Source organism: Hetaerina americana, unplaced genomic scaffold (assembly GCF_022747635.1).
Source record: "Hetaerina americana unplaced genomic scaffold, ioHetAmer1.1.p SCAF_2, whole genome shotgun sequence".
Taxonomy (NCBI): Eukaryota; Metazoa; Arthropoda; class Insecta; order Odonata; family Calopterygidae; genus Hetaerina; species Hetaerina americana.
In genome coordinates this window covers 61,363,693-61,384,170 of record NW_027286763.1, presented here as the reverse complement: position 1 = coordinate 61,384,170, position 20,478 = coordinate 61,363,693, and the positions used below count along the sequence as shown (strand labels likewise).

Below are 20,478 nucleotides of genomic sequence, written 5' to 3'. Positions count from 1 at the left end.
GGGCAAAATTCTTTTCTCATTCTCGTTTGGTCCCAATTTTGAAAATAATCAACTGATAAAACCAGCAAACAAGTGCCAATAGGTAATTAAGAACTAATGAATATGTATGAAATCTTTTAGTGGAAAAATACGATCATAAGAGTGAATCAACAACGTTGAATTCCTAACTCTCCGCATTTATATTAATACCATGAGGAACGATCACTTAGTTAATACCATGAAATTTCTTCAATCTGTCATATTGTAATCATAAATCACTCCAAAGAGTCCCACTTTACATAATGATGTCATGAAAATGCAGGAATATGCGTTCTAAAATTTCCTCCTTAAGTCATGGAATGTATTTAATTCCACTAAAATGGACGTAGTCGATTTTTTGTTGATACTACATTGTAAAATTATTACTACGGATATATAATTTATACTGCAACCTCTTTTTAATCGGTTATCTCGTAAATACGTCAATAATATCGAGGTAATCAATGTAAATAATTTATGAATTACTGTCGAATTCCATTTTTGGAAATCGTCAGGAAAACTTATCATTTTGTTTAATTTATTCGTAAATTGAATCATATGTTAATATTTTCTTACGACGTTTCTACTCCAAAACTGAAGCAAAATTCTTCTCAAAACCAGCTTTCATTAACTGTTGCTGTGTGAAACAGCCAATGCATAGAGTCATTTTATATAGGCGTATCAGTTCATATAATTTTTCAATAAAATGATTTAAAATATCTTGAGCATTAAATGTCATACAAAAATTTGACTGAAACCAAATTTGTAGAAGCTGATATTGCCTGCCAGAGTGAAGAAAACGAACATCCCTCGATGAGAGGCTTAGAGTAATATTGAATAGGTTTGGCTGCAGCAAAATAGTCATGAACACAGTTTTAACGTTGAGTTCATAATATAGAAGTTAAATAAAGTGAATAAACATTGTTTGAATAATTTTTCAATTCATTCCAGAATATTTTTTTAAAATGTCAATAAAATAATCAACGGTGCCTTCCTCCTTCTCTTTTCGTAAGTCGATTTACTGGTGTAAATTTGGTAGCCGACCGAATCAAAAAATATCCACTACACTATGCACCAATAAATGTGTAAATATACATTTAATTTTGTTGCGTGAAAGGGTAATTATCAGGCGTCATTAGTTTGGACGTTACGAAAATACTATTATAATTGGTAGTACCGCATTAGGTAGGTTTTAGGTGGACGCAGACAACATCGCTAAAATTCTTTGAATCGTCTAACAAGGCAGAACCTGACTTCCCATCTCCCTTTATTCCATCCAGCGAGTCAATCTTCCTACCCTCCCCTCTACCTTGCTAGCCCCACGTTCTCTCCTCAATCACTGTCTTTCCAACAAAAATGCTTTGAATCCACCTTTTCTATGTCCTTTGGTTCTTTCCCAACAATCCTCTCTCTTCCTCCACCATGCCTATTACTTCTTCGTTTTTTCTATCATTCCGTTCATTATACCTTTTCCATCTATATATATATATATATATATATATATATATATATATATATATATATATATATATATATATATATATGTATGTATATATATATCGAGGAAGAGAGAGGGTTTTTCGGAAAGATCCAAATTAGATAAAAAAGGTTGATTCAAGGCATTTTTTTTGGAAAGACTTCTGTTTGTTGTCAGTACTTCTGTTTCTTCCGATGAAGACGGAGCTAAATTCCGTCGAAATTATTAAGAAATAACGTGTGAGTGTTCTTTTTATGTGTTCTTATATTGTTTGTTGCTGTCCAAGTTTTATAAAAATATATTGTTTGTATATATATATATTTATTTATTTGTGTGTGTATATACTATATATATATATATAAATATATATATATATGTATATATATATATATATATATATATATATATATATATATATATATATATATATTATATTTATACACAAACATGCCTAAATATATCATATTAATCTAAAGATGTTCATTCTAAGCACAACAGGCTGCATCGTCTTCTTCCTTTAAAAATCCCTGTCTGGTCCTCGCTGCACCCCTCAACGAAGGAAAACTTGAGCCCTGGTACCTATGGCCGCAAGTTCTCTTTCCTCCCTCCCCCTTACCTCTCTCGCCTCTTCCCATTTTCCTTCGCGCAACCTTACCACTCTTTCCATCGATCACCAATTCCTTTCCTCCTCCGCTGATTTGCAAACCCCTACGCGCCAGAGGTGGTAATTGGAAGCGAGTCGTCGAAAGCCGAGAGGGTGAATTGGAGGACATTGGTGCGGTTGGCGCTGTCCTCTTTTGAAGATGTAGCAGCCCCCAATCACCTCTTTCCACTTTCGTTTATCTCTCTCTTTCTCATTGTCCTTCGCATTTTCCTTTCCGTCGTTGGAATACTAAAAACACTAACGTATTTACTTTATTTCACTCTCATTCCTTCCCCTAACCATTCTTTTATTCGATTAGTTCCACGCGATTCGTGCTTCTCTTTTCCCGTTATCAGATTCGGTCTCTCTTTTTTGAGGTGGCGACCGATTCGACCGTTTGGGTTTACTTATGACGTGCTCACTGTTCTTCTTTGTGAGAGTCTTAGTCTCAGTGGCCACCATTATATTTATTATTCTCCTTCTCTCATAACATTCAGTTTATTGCTTCCCCCCCCCTCCCCCCGATAAATCCTGACGCCCCAACCCGGTCTCTCGCCATCTCTTTCATTTCGCTCCTGTAACTTCGTCTATTTCCGTCTAAGGCCCACCTCAAATGCTAAAGAGAGAGAGAGAGAGAGAGAGCCCAAGTGCCCCGGTAATAAATAAATTTTTGAATGCCAAGAGTATTTCCATTCGCGAAAAGAAAATGAAGAATTCATGCTAGTGGTAGGAAATTGAAATACATACGTCAGATTGTCACTGATTCCAATCTGTGGGCATTCATGTTAAATTTTAATATACTATATATTTCTTATTTTCAATTTTTAATTGCTAACGTGCGTGTAAAATTCGTTTCGGTGTTTTGAATGTAATCTTTGGGTACAGTAGCTGAAAGTGTTGAAACATTCAAACAGTTAGGCTTCAGGTACGACATGGTGTCCTTGAACGCTGATTCGTGTTGCTTGTTTGCATTAAAAGTATTAGTGAAAAAGCACAATATCGAGATTCATCTGGTAGAAAAGGATTTTTATTTTCATTATTCCACGTACCAAAACTATTAAATTTGGCCGAGCGATCTAAACCATGTTGAGGGAAACTTTATAGCTACGACATGTAAAAATTTTAAGGAAAAAATATTATTCCACCTTTCAGTGCACTGCACCACTTCTTAAGTAAACGTTCCTTATCCTTACACTGCGCCTTCCCCCAAGCTTCTTTTGCCTTATTATATTCCCGTAGTCAACTCTTAGTACGTTAGCCTACCTGAATTTGTTAACATTCTTCTTAATCATTTCGTTAATCAACCCAAGGTCCTTTTTTCCGTTTCCTATTTACTATTCTAATAGTTTCATTGTCCAGTTTCGATATCCCTTAATTTATATGCTTATATTATTCAAATGAAATGAAATAATTGACTTGGTATTTCATTTCATTGCAATATGTTATGGAAATTCCATAAAGTTACGCCTGAGACAACAAATCTTATATTATTCCTCCATATTCTTCTTATTTTCTTCTGTCTCCCTGGATTCACTCGTAATTGCCCATAGAGCGTGCTGGTATTCCCTCTTTTTGTCCGGGTTAATACTTAAATGTAAATTCCATGATGACAAACGATAACTTTGTAATTTAACCGTTTTTTATTTAGACACGGGGACTGATGAGACAGAGGACTGACTTATGGAGTACCTGATGATGACGTTGAACGTCGAAATCTGGGTTGTATCTAAATAAAATACTGTGGAATTATGGCCTAACATATAACCTTCTTCAAGAGCGATTTTGAAAGTGGCAATCGCTCAAATGGCCCATTCTATGGGACCAGGCGCTACACGGGCTACATGCACCATTCTTATGGCTGCTATCTTTCGACCTACATATCTCGTATATATGGAAAACAAATTTGAATCACAAGATATCTAATCGCAGGTCTTCATTTTTTATATTTCTACTGATTTCCTATACAATATTTGAACGAAATTTGTCTACATTTATTTCTTTAGGCATTCCGAAATTCATCGAAATAAAAATTGAAATATCCATCCGATGAATACGCTTTTTCCTAACGTGAAATATTTATGCTGACTTACTTGCCGCACGTTCTTTGGATGGACTAGATCAAATTGCTTCCTACAGTCTTTTTACGAAGAACCCTCGAGGATAAACAAGAATTTCCATCGAATAATAAAATTCTCTAAATGCTTTTGCTCTAAAGCGTAAATAAAGCGTAAAAGCTCGTATGTCTTTCAACGTCTATGAGACAGAGCGAATACCTTAACTCGCTGTTTAAAGTCAATCTTAGATAAAGCTGATAGGAGTTGTGTTTTTAGTTGCTATAAGAGCGTAGGAAACACCTCACGTCGAATATCCTGCATTTGGGACAATGTTTTTGCAATAATTTTCACTAACCTTTATATTAAGAGAATAGAGGTACTGTATGTGTTGCTTTGCTGCGTAGTCTCCCCTAAGCGTACACTGAAATAGAAAATAAAATATATGTGAGAACATGTTTTTGAGAGGATAGTGAAATTATAAATGAGAAAAATATCCATTGTCTATTATAGGCTATATTTTTTTATATCATTTTTAATAAGACTTATATTATTTATTAATTAACTGTCACTACGTCCGAGGAGAATTGTCACTGAAAATGTGAAAAATAATGAAATTCCTCCAGAAAATATTTAATAGCACCCTTTCCAAAATAATTTAAACAAATATTATTTTAATTTTAAAAAATTTAATGAAATTATTTAAATTTTAAAAAGTTTAATGAAATTATTTAAATTTAAAAAAGTTTAATGAAATTATTTAAATTATAAACATTTAGTTTTGTTCTGTACCTTTTGCAGTGAAAAAAAATCGCATTCTCTGGCGCATTTTGAGAGCGGTGAAGTAAGCCTCGTAAACTTCAATCGAAAAACTGGTAGCGAAGGACTTATTCTACTTAGCCAACTGGAAAGTGCGATAATTATCGAATGAATTTAATTAACAGACCAACTGAATAAAAGTTATCCTACGCTATTCTCTCAAGCTTAGGCAGTTTGTATTCGGTTGTACATAAATACCTTCTTGCATAATGTATCAACTCCCCTGATACCCAAATCCAAAGCTTCTCTTTCCCTCCAATGAATGTATTTTCTTCTTCACATTGCTAAATTACATCAGACACTTTTCATAAACTACATCAATGGCCGATTTGTTTATGCTTTAACATCGTTTTTCGCATCGCGCCATCCGAACGTTTTCTACTCCTTCGCTCCCTTGCCCTGGTTTTTCACGTGCCCGACGGAAATCGATATTTCAGAGGAAATTAAATTCTTACCTAAATTCAATCGGAAACTGAGCGTCGACCTCCATGTTTCAGGGAAACTCCTTGGAGACGAGGGTAAAGTTAACGTTGTTTGGAGAAATCTCTTTCTCCTCGGAGATGTTTTTTTTGCAAAGAGCAATTGCGGAATGGAAACTGTCAAGAAAAAATGACCAGCATTTTTTTAAGTGGGCATTGAATTATGCGGTCGAAGATATTCTCTTCCCGTAGATAATTGAGATTGGTCGCGGTAAGAAGATTCCAGGGAATTTAATTGAGCTACTCAGGTTTATTTTGCCATTAACTCTTTTATAAATGAAAAAATGAATCTTGTCCTTCATGATACCTTAATATGCCCTTAATGCTCAATGGGGAATTCAGTTAATGCTAAATTCAATGCAATGGTTGCAATGAAAAAATGTTCCCCAAGGCAATTGAAAATGACAAAAAAATTACTGATTTTTGCAAATTCTGGAATAAATAGTTATAAAAGAAGTAACATAAGTAAATGGAGAAGAATCTTGGGTTGAATAATGTGCATGGTAAACAGCAACACCATCAACTACGTACAGGTATCAAACCAACGAACGGCTCAATGACTCTCTTTTCTTCCTTCTCTCTCTGAAAAAGTAAGTTTAATCATACTAGGAACGTTTTTTAAAGTAATATCATTAAAATGCGTCCGCGTGCGTAGCAACATCTGAAATACAAATCACTTAGTTTAAGTTCTCAACAGGCACAAAATTTGGGTAATTTTAGCTATATTTCTTCTGCTATGTAGCATGCTTATGAAAAAGAATTTCTTATGGGCCTTATCGTATACATTGGATATGGACTGTTGACAATTTTGGAAGGTTTCACCGGTTTAAATTTCATTTAGAGCTAAGGGCCCACAGACTATTCCCGGAAGGTTCATATCTTATCTCTCTTCGATGAGCGTAAAGACGTTTTATCAGCCACAAAGTAAGCCAAGGCCATGCGGTATAAATTTAAAATAATCCAGACCGGATGATATTTTCTGATATTCCGGCGAAACTAAAACGATTCTCTCCTGAGTCAAGAGTGTAGAGTCTCTTCTAACTGAGTGATATAGATATAACAGCTATCGCAATAAGAGACATGTGGAAATGTGTGAGGTCTAATGACGAGATTATGTGAACTTTCGAATTAAAGTTAACTAGCTAATTATGCATATCGTAGACGGCACAGAACTAAGCAATTTTATGATGCACAAGTTTTCCTATATAATTCCTCGGTTCCGTTTTCCTGGACAATGCTCTTTCGTAACATTTAGGATAGTGCAAAAGAGAATCATGGTAGGATAAAATAGCTTAAATAATATCCCTATTGCATGTTTTGGTGACAAAATAAGATTTCGCTGCATACTCGTATTATTTGATTGTGAGCGGTATGTTCAGATAGCTTTTCCGTTTTACTTATTTGAATTTCGGTGAGGTGTCACCCACTTGCCATCAGCTGGCGAATATGAGGTTGAAAAACTAAAATTTAACCATTTAAAAAATTGCCCTTTCTTATTACATCACTGCTTTGAAGAGCTTTTTCGAAGAACTTGTTATAAAAATTAGTCGAATGAATTAAAAATGTCTGTACATTTTTCATTAAAAACCCGGTCTAATTGCCATCAAATTTTGGTAATTCTCATACTGAGAAACAGCGTGACACACGGATTAATCAGCGTAGAGCTTCAACCCCTAGTATCAGGAACATCAAATTTGACAGGAAGGTTCCTTTCGTGAAGTATGAAATGGGTTTTTCGGCCGTACATACATTATTGAAGCGTGTGGTCCTGACTTCAGGGCTTGTGGTAGTTGCCATATGGAAAAGGTATTATATTTTTTAGTCTTGCCGTTGTACTGGTATTTAAGTTGCCCATATCTACGCATTCCAGTCGTATCCACGTTTCCATTGGGTACGTGTAGGATAAGCAGAGATAGGTACATTTTTCGGGAGGGATATCATTTCTTTATTACAATTATTTAGCAACCTTCGTTGATATAGCGGATTTATTTAGGCGAGGAGGTAGAAATCATGTAACCCTTTGAAAAAGTACTTAGCGTTTGAAACGGGTATTGTTGTAGTTGTAAGAAAACAATAAATGCTAAGAGCTATTCCACTGTGTAGGTTACGCTTTAAAGATTAAATAAGTACAGTATACATGTACAATGTTTCTTGGAAACCTTTTTACTACTTCTTCAATTATTCTCCCGTCTTTTGTTAACAAATTGTAATATTGTACCATATTGTATTCTACGAGTGAAATCACCCAATGCCCCATTCCCTTGCGGTGGCCTTGTAGGGAAATGTGTCATTCTTAATGTGCGCAGACGGAAGTTGAAAATCTATACTCTCATATAATGAATTTCAGCGTAGCGTGGTTGCTAAATGTGTGTAAATTAAATTTTTTACATTGAAGAAATATTTTTCTCTTAACATCAGGAATTATTTTTAACCCCCTATAGGTAACACTTAACCGCCAGGAACGGTAGAGCAAAGCTTAGCTGAAAGTACCTTTTGCTTCCCCTTTCGGAAGTGCCCTGTTGCATTCTTATTAAAGATAGGCAAGCAAAAAGACTAACATGGTCGATTTAATTTCGTTATACGTTCTCTGCGTTGGGTGTCTCACACGCAGTGACTTACAGCGGTAACAGCATCTTTTGAGAAAATTGCCACGTAACTAGCAAGTCCTTCTCCTAGCAACAAATTCCTCTTCGCCATCAGTACGTATTTGCGCTGTTACAATTCCCCTCTTGTCATACTGATATCTGTCTGCATACAAGTATATCATCTATTGCCTTGTAAAAAATGCTGAGTACATTGCCGCTCAAGGTTGTGCTGATAAATAAAAGCGAAGAAAATGGTCTTAGAGGAATAAGACCCATCCATCTATACTCATCTAAGAATAAGTAGGTGATATGACTCATCTACTATTGCCTAACCTTTATGATCGAGAGACAGGCTCTGTATTCAGTATTTTATGTCCCTTTACATGAAAAAGTTAGTAATATTAGTCATTCAAAACCATACTGCATTTAAGAATGCAACGCAGAATTTCGTTATAACGGGTTAGTAGTACAACTAACGATTAACGAGTATGAAACCATTTATCTAGCTGGGTAGTTGTGGTAAAGCGTTTCAAATATATTTCAATGAAACATCAGGGTAGAAAGTTGCTACGTATTTGTTGATCAACGTATCATATAAATATTTCATCCCCTCGGAGGGATACATATATTTTAATGCAAAAGTAGTTTCTCATGTCGTTAGCCTTGTCCATATACATTGGGGAGAGTGTTGCAGTGGCAAAGGGAGGCATAACAGAGTATTCCTAAACCTGTTTTAGCTGTCTAACACATTTGAATAGTAATGAACTTTGAATTTTTTTCAAATAAAATATCTACTGTTAACTGCGGCTATAATTAAATATGTGTATTATCAATGCAACCAATTACGCAATTGAATCCTTCCATAACTACACGATAAACCATGTGTATATTTAATATCTAAGATTTTCTTGAAGCGCTACTAGAATGGAGTACGTTGGGTAGGGAGTAAAAAATATCGTATTGTTAAGAAATTTTCGTATTCATTGAGAATGCAACGTATCCATACATGGCACGTTCCTGCACTTAGCTTTCCGGTCTCCTCTACAACTACAGTTATCAACCCTAAGGTTGATTGATTTGATAGGTGATCTACATCTACTCACCGCAAGCAGCCGCAAGGGCGTGTGGGGGTTTTTAGGTCATCAGCCATGCATGTACAATCGCAATCATTTTAACTCTACACAAATATTAGTTTGATCATGCTCTCGAAAAATTTTAATCACACGAAGGCAAGTTCTTACAGTCAACAATATAAAATAACAGGAAACTTATATTTTAATAATACTGTAGACCTAATAAAAATGTGTCTATTAAATCAAAAGGATAGCATATAGCGTATCGACAATATAATCATCCTGTAAATGTAACTCACTCGACAAATATGCAGCGTATCAACAAGAAACTTATCGGCCTGTGTACACCAGCAATTCTAATTATCTCCAAAGTCACTGCTATCATATCTATTTAGATCTTTAATGTTACGAGGAAAAAACGACGTTTTAAATCTATCCGTCCTTCAATAAATCCCCCTGATTTTACGTTTGTGACCTTATCTACCATAAAAGCTCGGGGCCTATAATATTTCTTTAACATCCTTAGGTAAGTAGTATGCCTCAAATTTACACAGTAAATTTAACCTGTATTTAAGCCTACAGTCAACTAGTGGCTCCCATCCTAATTCTTCCAATATTGCCAATGCACTGCTACTCTATTCATAACGACTTTTCATAAACCTAGCTGATCTAAGTTGCAAATAATCTAGTTCCAAAATTAAGCCTACTTCAAAAGTATAATATACACTTGTAACATGCTTAAGAGAGGGCCTAACTAACGTACAATGACAAAGCTCCGTGAGCTGTTCATTACAATTCCCTAGTATTCTTTTTATGAATCCTAACTTTTTATTAGCCATTCCGTAAATTTCACGAATGTGTTTTCCCCAGGGCTAACATATATTCTTAGCTATTGTTACACCTAAGAATTTGACCGATTCTACGTGTGTTATGCTGCTTTGCTGTATAGTGTGTTTTCGGGAGAAATACTTTTCCTCCAAGAGAAGATATTACAATTTCATACATGGGTTCATGGAAGCAATTAAGTTGTGATTCGCATTACTCCGGTTAACAACTATTAAAAACGCTATGAAAATAGTGGTTTAATGTTTTAGCTTCTTCTAAACTGGTGATTAGTTTTTGCCCGTTGTTATTTAGGAATGGCAGGGTCGACTTGTTTCCGTGAACCTCCTTAACATAGTATGACCAAAATGATTGTAGGTTATCGTCCAAATATTCACCTAATCTTTAAGTTTTGAATTCTGTTAACGCCTGGCGGGTTGTTTTTCTTGCTAACGCTTTAGCTGTTTTATAGTTATGTATTATTTCATTTTGTTTATTGTTAGACTCATCCTTGTGTGGTCTACTCATTTTTTAATACAATGCTCTTTGATGTTTTAATGTTTGACGCACTTCTAAGTTTTGATGGTAGAGTTCACCCAATACTAAACCCATCGACGAGTGAAAATTCACACATTAGGGTAGGGGGCCACTTCCCTTCCCTCTGCCATCCTTGGTTTCCCAAGAAGATCTGGTACCGGAAAAATCACACTGCTTGGGTGAAGCTGAGGTTCAGAAGCATTTCCGGGAATCCGGGTTAGAACCCGGACCCTCCGGTCAGTAGCCCAGCGATTTACGAACTGGCCTACTACATTCTACTCCTATTAATAAGATATAATAAAAGTTCTTACAAATGCGGTGGTTGAATTTCTTGGTTGACACCACCCGCTTGGGTGAATCTCGTCTTTTTAATTCTAAATATGTTTAGGGTTACGGGCAAAAATTTCGTCTCCTTCAAGGGTGTCACAGTTCTTCCTATAAGTACATCTATATAAATCAGTTTGAAGTGGTAGAATATATCCATCATAAAATAAATTTTTGATTGGCAAACACTTTATTAAAACCTTTCCGTAAAACTCATTTGAGCAGAATCATAATTTAATATATCTTATAAACGTGAACAGATATATTTGTTTTAGTATGATCAATCGTTGATTAAATTTTGTCTTTGAATAGAACCTCCCCGTTCCATGCTACATATTTTGGGCCTTGTATATCCCATATTCGGAAGCGGAAAATCAATCTCCTGGCATGAACAATCGTAATGATCCAGACACCCCATAATTATGCATTTTTTTTTATTTTCCATACCATTTACTTGCTTACTTCTCTAGTGAAAACATTAAAAATGGGAAATTATCTATTATTGGATGAAATATTCCAAAGAATATCCTCCCCGTAGTCATTGTTATTTCCGTCTCAACACTTCGCCTGATCCAGTAAGATGGATTCGAGTACATAGTTGATGATTAATCGTTTAATACATTAGGTTGTATCCGTGTGATAGGAGTGGATATTTTTCAGGGGGCAGAGCGTTGATCGGTGCGGGTCCCTCGCGTGGCGATGGCTATGGCGGTAATGGAGCGGCACGGGGGGTCACTGGCGCGGGGAGCGGCTGTATGGCTCCCCGCCTCGAATCCTTGAACTTTGAAGAGCATTCGCAGGAGGGGACGCGGGAAGGGAGAGCATGAGGTGCTGGTCGGGTGGAATCCCCAAGATTCTGTGACTGGGCAGCGAGGCATCATGCCCCTTTCGTCGAATGATTTTTGCCGAAGTTGATTGCACGCTCGCCTGTGACTTCGTAGACTCGATACGGTCAACCCATTTTTTGATGTTTGGCGGGGAGCTTTAAAAGAACCTACTAAATTTGATTTTGAGATAATTGAAATTTTACGATATATGTACGTGCCACTTGCATAATCAAATTAGAAGCTGGAGAGGGAAAAAATTATTCAAATGTTGAGATGTGATTAATTCAGCCAGTACCCAAAAATTTGGTTGAATTAAGAGGGTTAGTCAATAAATGAGTCGCAAACGTCAGCAAGACAAACGCAGGATCTGTTACGAACATTTCATTGAGAGCGCTTTGAACATCTACCGTACAGTGCTGACTTAACCCCCAGTGATTTTCATCTGTCCTGGCTCCTAAAGTAACATTTGGTTTGGTGGCGTTTTGAAAATGATGATGCCGTAGGCCGTAGAGGTTAATAGTAAGCTGCGACAGCAAAAAATTAAACTTCTTTGCTGCCAGCTATCAAAAACTTATAAAGGGATGAGATAAGTTTCTGGATGTACTGGGTAAATTTGTAGAAAAGCGAAATGAATTTCAGGAAGTCACTATAATTATTATTGCCTCAATCCAATTTTACGATTTATTCATTGAATTATCTCGTAAATAAGCCTTAGGGTGGCTTTCTTATGACTCCTTATGAAAAAAGATGAATAAATACCTTCCTTTGCTTGCTCTATAGGGAATCTTCACCAATTGAAGCATTGAATAAATGATTCAATTTACCAGTAATTTTGGGCTCCTGCATTCCAAAGCGTACGTCGCGACATTTGCGCCGTGGGACGAACATGCATATTAGATGCAGGCTCTTAATTCAAATCACTGTGGGACCATATAATGTGAGCCTTTCTATTCGCCTAATTCTACTCTTATATCTTGATACTTCCGAAAAGACCCAAACCGAAGAGCAGCATGAGCCGTTCAGTGTTTGTGAAAGAATGGGTGGCATGCAGCGTGTGCATTGAACTGACTTACAACAGCTGCTTAAACAAGTGTAGGACTCCCCAGTGGACAATTATAATAACAATGGACTGGAAATATGTGAATTTTAATCAATGGAATTATGAAAAACGAGCCTTGTTACCCGCTCTTGGGTAGGCATGCCTAGGTGAAGATGGGATACCGGTAGGGTGAACTTTAAAAATATTTCGTATTTTTCATTCAGAATTAAGTATTTACTAAATATCAAATACTTTAAAAGTCAAATTATGAACCAAGCCATAATGTCTAACATTCAACAAAAATAGCGCACTGGGTAACGTGGGGGTCAATTAACAATGCCAACGTATAAAAGACATCTTATGTTAAAACTTTTCGACTTCAGGGAAATTAATTTTGGGTTGGAGTAGGCCGAATCGGCTGGATGCATTTTCCATCCTTAGGTTTTACCTTCTATCTCTATAAGCGAACTTCAAATAAATAATTTAACCCTCTTAGTGCGGCGGGGATTTCAGGGGTACTAGTGAGAAGTGCGAAGTGTAATTTAAGAAAATGTATCACCCTAGGAAAAAAAACATTATGAAGTTATTTGTTTAGATATCCATATGCAGTTTTTTTATTTTAAAATATAATATTGTAGTTAATAATGATGTAGTACATTTACATCATCTGAATAATAAATGTAATTATTACAGTATCATAAATTTGAATAATATTTTTTTAGCAATAATATTTCGATTTTTAGACACAAAATTAATATTTTTTTAAAAACATTTTTCAATTAAACTACGATATTTAAATATAATAAAGAATCAAAAAGACATGTAGAAAATATTATAAATAAATAAAGAAAAACCAGTGAGTTACAAGTTTTTTTGTCAGCCTCTGCATAGTTCGATTTTGTTGAAAAGGCTGATCTCACTGAGTCAAATTGGGATTTTCCCCTTTCCTTGAGACTGCGGCAATGTGCTTACAATCTAAAGGCGGAAAAAAACTAAGTTCTAACTCACAGAGAACTGCTGACAATGTAATCCATTACACAGGGCGCAATTGATTAGATACGACGGACGGCAAGAGAAACCAAAATGATTACAAAGCAGTGCTCTCATTTCCATCGTCTCAACAAAGTCTGAATAAGCAGGTATCAACACCACGACACCACAACACATTCAAGAGATTACAGATGAAAACAGATTAGTAGCCTTTAAGTGGCTTTTCATAGTGGAAAGACTACTCAGAAAAAAAAACGAGCAAACAATTAGGCAGAGCTTCCCGACATGTACAAAACTGAACGAAAAATTATAGTAAGAGTTATACTTTTTTAAAAGCATTTAAAATTGCTAATAAAAAATTTTAAAAATAGTTACGTACTTCTATGGAATGCAACCTATCGATAGCACAAAAACCATAAATTATTAAAGAAAAAACCATAAGTTACAACGATTTAAACAAAAGCCTACGCAAGAGCCGATATATCGGCCCGCCGCACTAAGAGGGTTAAGGTTCAAACTTAAAATTCCACCGGTAAAAGGGTATTACTTTAATACACTGCGTTCCTTTTCTATAATGAAAAATATGTTACTTTTGTCGTATTATGTCGGGAAAAGTAAATGGCTTTTTCCTTGCTTCTATGAAGCATTTGAAATTTTCCATTTGTAGTGCTCTATATATGCTTTGGCTCTATCAAAAACGGCTCTTATAAATATAGACGTAATGCCGCTATCACCAAAGAGCGGGCAGGGTCTATTATAACTACCGTAGAGAGATTTGTAAAACATTTTCAGCTGAACAAATTAAAGTTGAAAATGGAGGTTGTCATCAAATCAATGGAATGAGACTTAATTTAGCTGAATCGTTTCATATTAGAAAAAATTTACTTTTATAAATTTCCCAAAAATTTTTTGATATGCTACTACCTTTCTTGACAGCCATATCTGTCATAATCAAGATACCTAGTAATGAGATTGTAATAAGTAAAATCCTATCATTAACGAAAGAAGAAAATATTGATTCATTTAAATTTAAAGACATTTAAATACATGCATATATTTTATCGTAGCCTCTCGCCTTTCCCTAATCCAACTTTTTATGCATTATTGTGTTAAGCATTGGTACGTATTTTGCTATAAGTAATATTACGTTAGTAATGTGCTTCATTTCACTAACAAAATTATTACTTTAATTTACTTTTATCAATTTCACAGTTTAAATTTAAAATGTGTGTAAGTAAAAAAATGCCATCCAAACTCATAGAGGACAAAATTGAAAAAAAATCTAAACACATGCTAAAAAACTGAACTGAAGTAGAGATAAAGTATTTTCTCAGTCGAAAACCAAAAACGATGCATGGTTACTACATCATTCCAGGCATAAATATTTTTAAAAACAGCTATGCAAACTATAAAGAGGCATTTATTGAAAGCAAAAATGAGAGAATTCGCTGCCTGCTTGAACATAATCATAACTCGAACTCGCTCGGTTGGCTTAGATGATAAAAATGAACGTGATGTAGTAAAAGGCTAAGGGTGATGCTTCGTGACTTTTCACATGCCCCCTTCCCCGCTGTATCAGCTCACGTAATTAATGGACTGCCCCTTTCCGTTGATTTTTGGCACGCACTTCCAGTCCATAATCCCCCCGGAGCGTGAGGCAGGAAAGAGATGGCTGGGATTACTGAGGACTCACACCTGCTCTGCCCTCAACCTACATTTCTGCCCATGTTTTAAATGTGGACCATACATTTTTAAATGAGCACGAACTACCCCTAAAATACGATTCTTTCTTCGAAAATACTTTTCACGGCTTAATTTTCTGCTTTTTATTACGGCGAAGGAAGAAATAAAGTGGGTAAAGTGGGAATTCTGGCTGCTACAAATGCCTTACCCTGTGAGGAACCGAGTGAAGCTAAAAGCGGTTATGGCTAGGAAGGAAACTGCATCAAAGGGAAAATCGTGGCTGAAATGTACATTCTTAAATTGGATTTCTATGAGGAGAAAGAGGTGCATCTACGCATATTATTATAATTTGGTAATAGATAGGCTTTGAATGGGTGCAAATTTAACACCACTACATTTCTAAGCCTCTTGTAACAAGGAATTGACTGACGCCCTTTAATGTAATAAGACATTATCCAGTTCCGCATACTTTATACCGCCCTTCATTTTGTCGAGTATAGCTATTTTATTCCCCCGCGTAACTCGCTTGCCTAACGTCCTCCTCTCCATCACGATCTTCAACATTCCGTCGTCAATCATAATGCTCCGCATCCATCTTTTCTACCTCTTTTGGATATCTTCCAACAATTCTCTCTCATTTCCCACCATGCATAGTACTTCTCCGACTGTTTTTCTTTCTGTTCATTTCACCTTTTACATCCTTCTGCGCTCTCTCATCTCAAATACCTCCAATCTAAGCCTATCATTTTGCTTCAACGACCAGGTTTCTACGTCATACAAAACCATGCTTCATATCATGGTTTTCAATGGCCTTTTTCTAACAACCATAGTTAACGTCCGTGTCATCAATGCCCTTCTAGAAGATAAAGATGAAAAGGGAATAGCCATAGGCAGACGGAAGGAAATTAAAAGAAGTACTAAGAGGAGAATAGAATAGAAGGCCGAAGAAAGAAAAGAAGCAAAGAAGAAGTCGTAGATGATATAAAAGTGAATGTTTCTGACTAATAGCCTATTCACAATTGAATAAATCATATAAATCACGCGAATAATGGAAAAATCAAGATAATGGAAATTGGATAATGATAAAATACATGTAAATGGGTAAAATCCATGTCCGAATTTGATAAATGTGTCCGTAAATTATGTAAATCCTTCAAAGAGAGAGCCTCATTTTGAAGTGCTTTTCTTGGCAACAGTTTGCCGCCTACTTTAATAACAAATAAATGCATTAAGTCTGTCCAAAGGTAAGCGACGGCATTATATTTTATGATGTACTATTTTTACATTTAAAATAATATATAACCTATTTAAGTTTCCATGCAAATTTTACTGTGAGCTATTGATGAGAGAACTGAACGATAAAAAAGAAAGACGGGATCATACCGCTAACTTTATTATTCGTTTCAATGAAGATAATATTCCCACGTGATAGTTTCATTCACAAGATATCGCCATCCAGATTATCCACCCGTTTAAACATTTATTATTTAGATATCTTGGAAATTTATTTTAAGGTTAGATTAATGAAAGTTAGGTTAAGTATCCAGAGTCACCGAAATAGTTTAATTTTTTTTCTGATTTTAAATTGTTTTCAGCGTCCACATCGCGATATCGGTATCAAAAAGAAACTCAGATTAAGAGCAATACAATCAGCGTATATAATCGCTTAGATACCGAAGACAAATTGTCATTATCAGTACCTGAGAGACGAAAATACTATGCCTGTTCAGTAACGAGTGATCATAAAAAATTTTTCTTGTTTATTGTGCAAAAATGCTATTTTCATATGGTATTTTTATCTCAATGTACAATGCATATGTGGTACAAGTTTCATTGATTTGACTACATTATTGCGCGAAGGAAGCTGTTGCAAGTTGAAACGTGTTCACTTCGATGGAGTTAGCACCTGACGTTGTATTGAAACGTTTCTTCCACCTGAACAAGTCGTCCGTTGACACCTACGTTATGCTACCAGAATCTTATGAAGAGTCTTTTGTTTCCTATGATACAGCTAGATGAAAATTGTGGGTGTTTAAAGAAGGGAACAATGAATTTCAAAGGAAGGTAGACCCGAAGTTCCTGTTACTGGCCTGACGGAAGTAATATTATCGCTGCTGCTGTCATTCTGAAAAAACTTTCGACTACGTTGAGAGCATCATTAGAAGTATTTAAATCACATTAAGCGTTACCCAAACGTTATTGATAACAGATAAATTGCACATGAGGCTTGTGTGCTGTGGGTTTCGACAAAATCAATGTGAAGTGGGTTTCACGTCCGCCCTATGGTCCTGGCTTCATTCCATGCGTTTATTTCTTGTTCTCCAATGAGAAAAAACGGTGTTTAATGATCAGGACCAATGGTGAAGGCGAACTGAAAAACCTGCAAAGGATGCCGCTGCAGTAATACTCGAGTCGAATCAATGAAAATCGTTCCAAATTCAACTAATAAGAGAACACAAATAAAAGATATAATAATAGTGACATAATAGGAAAACATATTGATAAAATAATTTCAATAAATATATCATCAAATTAAACTTTTTCACGATTGTATTTTATGTGAGTAAGAAAAAATAAGATCCCTCTTTATTAAAAAGCCTTCATGCCTAAATATGTCACGTATGGAGCGCGATTACTTTCTGAAGCCTAAATGAATCCTGTCGGGATGTCTCGAATGAAAAAATACAGCTTTTCGAGGAGAGAAATATCATGGAGTGCCGTCGCGTCTGCGTGGGAGTCGCAGTGAGCTGACGGTGCTTATTCTCCCCTCATCTACGTCCCACCCCACTTCCTCCGCACTCGTCTCGTCAACAAGCAGGTGCGCGGCGCGTTTCGACGCAGCCCACGCATTAGATGGCTCCACGCAAATCAGTGTGCGCCAGCACGGCCCTCGTAAAGGGCCACGACGCGCTTGAATGATGCATCAAGTCGACACGGGACTGCGCTAATTCTTGGCGTCATCAACCGTGACCGCGTAGGCGTCATCTGTTGGATGGCAGGGGGTGTAAACCGCGACGCCCGGTCCACAATTGCTCCCAGCTTCTATCGTCCGTACTTAAATAGCACTCAACTGCGTGTCAGTTCAGCTTTCAAACTATCGGTGTCGTGTGACCAACTCTTGCGAGGAGAGTCATTTTGTTAATGCACCCGCATATGTGAGCTCCATGACTCATTTTAACTCCCAAAAAACTTAAGCGCAATTATCACGGGGTAGATATTATTTTTCTTTCAAAGTTAAAAATCCAAAGTCGCCATGCAAGGAAAAGAAGTTGGATATCGGTCCAAGAGGAGGATCCTTATGTGAAGGTATTCCGTCCTCTCGTCGGAGTTAGTGTAGCTAATCTCTAATGGTTACTTCGTCCTCTCCCCCTCTAGCGCAGTTAGCAAGTGTAAGCTTACCCCATCTGCTATTGGATCATGCGATTGGATGACTACACAGAACTTACATTCACATTGGCATAAACAGACTTAGGAACATTGTATCACTAGACCCGCTGTTGGGAAAGATGTTTGCACACTTGTCTACAGAATCGCTTTCTTAATCCATCTAAGAGTTCCATCCATCTAAGATCCATCTAAGAAAAAATACTCTCCTATATATATATATATATATATATATATATATATATATATATATATATATATATATATATATATATATATATATATTACCGTATTTAATTTCTATAAGGCATTGCTAAGCCAATCTATCCTTCACCTGGGATGCAAACGGCTATTACGTAAGCCTAACTAATTCCGCCGCCATTTTCCAACTACCAAGTAGGTACTGCCTACTTTGCCAATTCTCCACTGAGCCGCCCAGAGACGCAGTAAATAAGGGCAGAAACCGGTACCAGAAGTTCTATTGGCTCTCTTATCCGCCATGCTATATGCGTGAATAAAACAATCATGAAATGCATTTGCATACTTTTTCATCAGCTACATTGAAACGAATTGAAGAATATCAATTACGCAATCATGAAGAGTAATTTTTAATGTTTCGGTAAGGATAGTTTTCTGGGAAAAGACTACTTTACTACCCTGTTACGTACATACTACATGTGTATAAAAAAAACCGTTCTGATTCAGGAATAGCCATAAATTACTAATTGAATCGGGAAAGTTGAAATCAAACGTATACAGTGTTATCAACCTCCGTGCCGCCAATATGAATGTTTAATGTAATTTTTCGCCCCGAGCTTGCTGTAACTGGGATAGAGAAATAATTACCAAAATGTTTCCAGCACATTATCTTACTCTCGAGCTTGTTTTGTCACGGTATAAGGTCATAAAGCCTTAAAGTTTATTAGTAATTCAAAATTCAGAGGGCTATCTTTATAGTTCACCTCCGATATGATTGAAACGTTTTCGTGAGCGAACGATTGGCTGTTTACGTTGACATGTTCTCTCCGGTTGAGAGCCGTAAAGCATAGAGATTAAAAGAGGACGTTACCTGCGCACACCTTTCCGGACGACTCGAGAGGAATCGACTTATCGCGATCGTTAAATCCATAGATAAATCGCAGCTGATACGCCACCTCCCCTTCAGTATCAATCATCTGATTTTCCTTTGGATTTATCAATTCTCAATTTCTCTTTGACTCGCGGTTGCCCACATTTTCCTCTCAAATCAAAGTATCTGTTTTTCTTCCTTCCCGTCATTTCTTATCTCGGGTTATAAGTCATTGATACCCTAGCTAGCGATATCATCGCCGAGTGACTGTGGTGGCAAAAACCAGTGACGCGTGACCGTCATGTGAGCATTTCATTCGAAACCGATTCGCTTCGGGACAGTGTCAGGGAGCGCTCCCATAACAACGGCATGATGGCGGGAAATGGCGAGAACAGGAACACGGATAGGATGATAAGAAGTTTTAGGAGCGATAAAACTCATGAAATACTAGGAGAGAAGTAGAAGACTCGGTCTCGTGAATCAGAGGTTTCATGGTAACCTCAGCTTATTCAACTAAACCGTTGAAGGTTTTGAAGCCTTCAGATTAACTACATTAGCTAGTTATCAAACAATTTCTATTCCATTGGTTGCCGTCAGTAATATTTTCCTTTGCAATAAATAATTCCTATATTATTTCTCCAGAGCGGAAAGCTTAGTA

General features: G+C 36.4%; 1 protein-coding gene across 1 annotated transcript in view; it reads right to left on the bottom strand.

The window, feature by feature from the left end:
* The window catches only part of LOC139687569 (arylalkylamine N-acetyltransferase 1-like), a 177,484-nt gene that overhangs the window by 133,329 nt on the left and 23,677 nt on the right, over positions 1-20,478 (bottom strand). Inside the window, exon 2 of the mRNA XM_071584781.1 lies at positions 4,548-4,613. The gene's annotated coding sequence lies outside the window, so the exon portion shown is untranslated. The remainder of the gene's footprint in view (positions 1-4,547; positions 4,614-20,478) is intronic.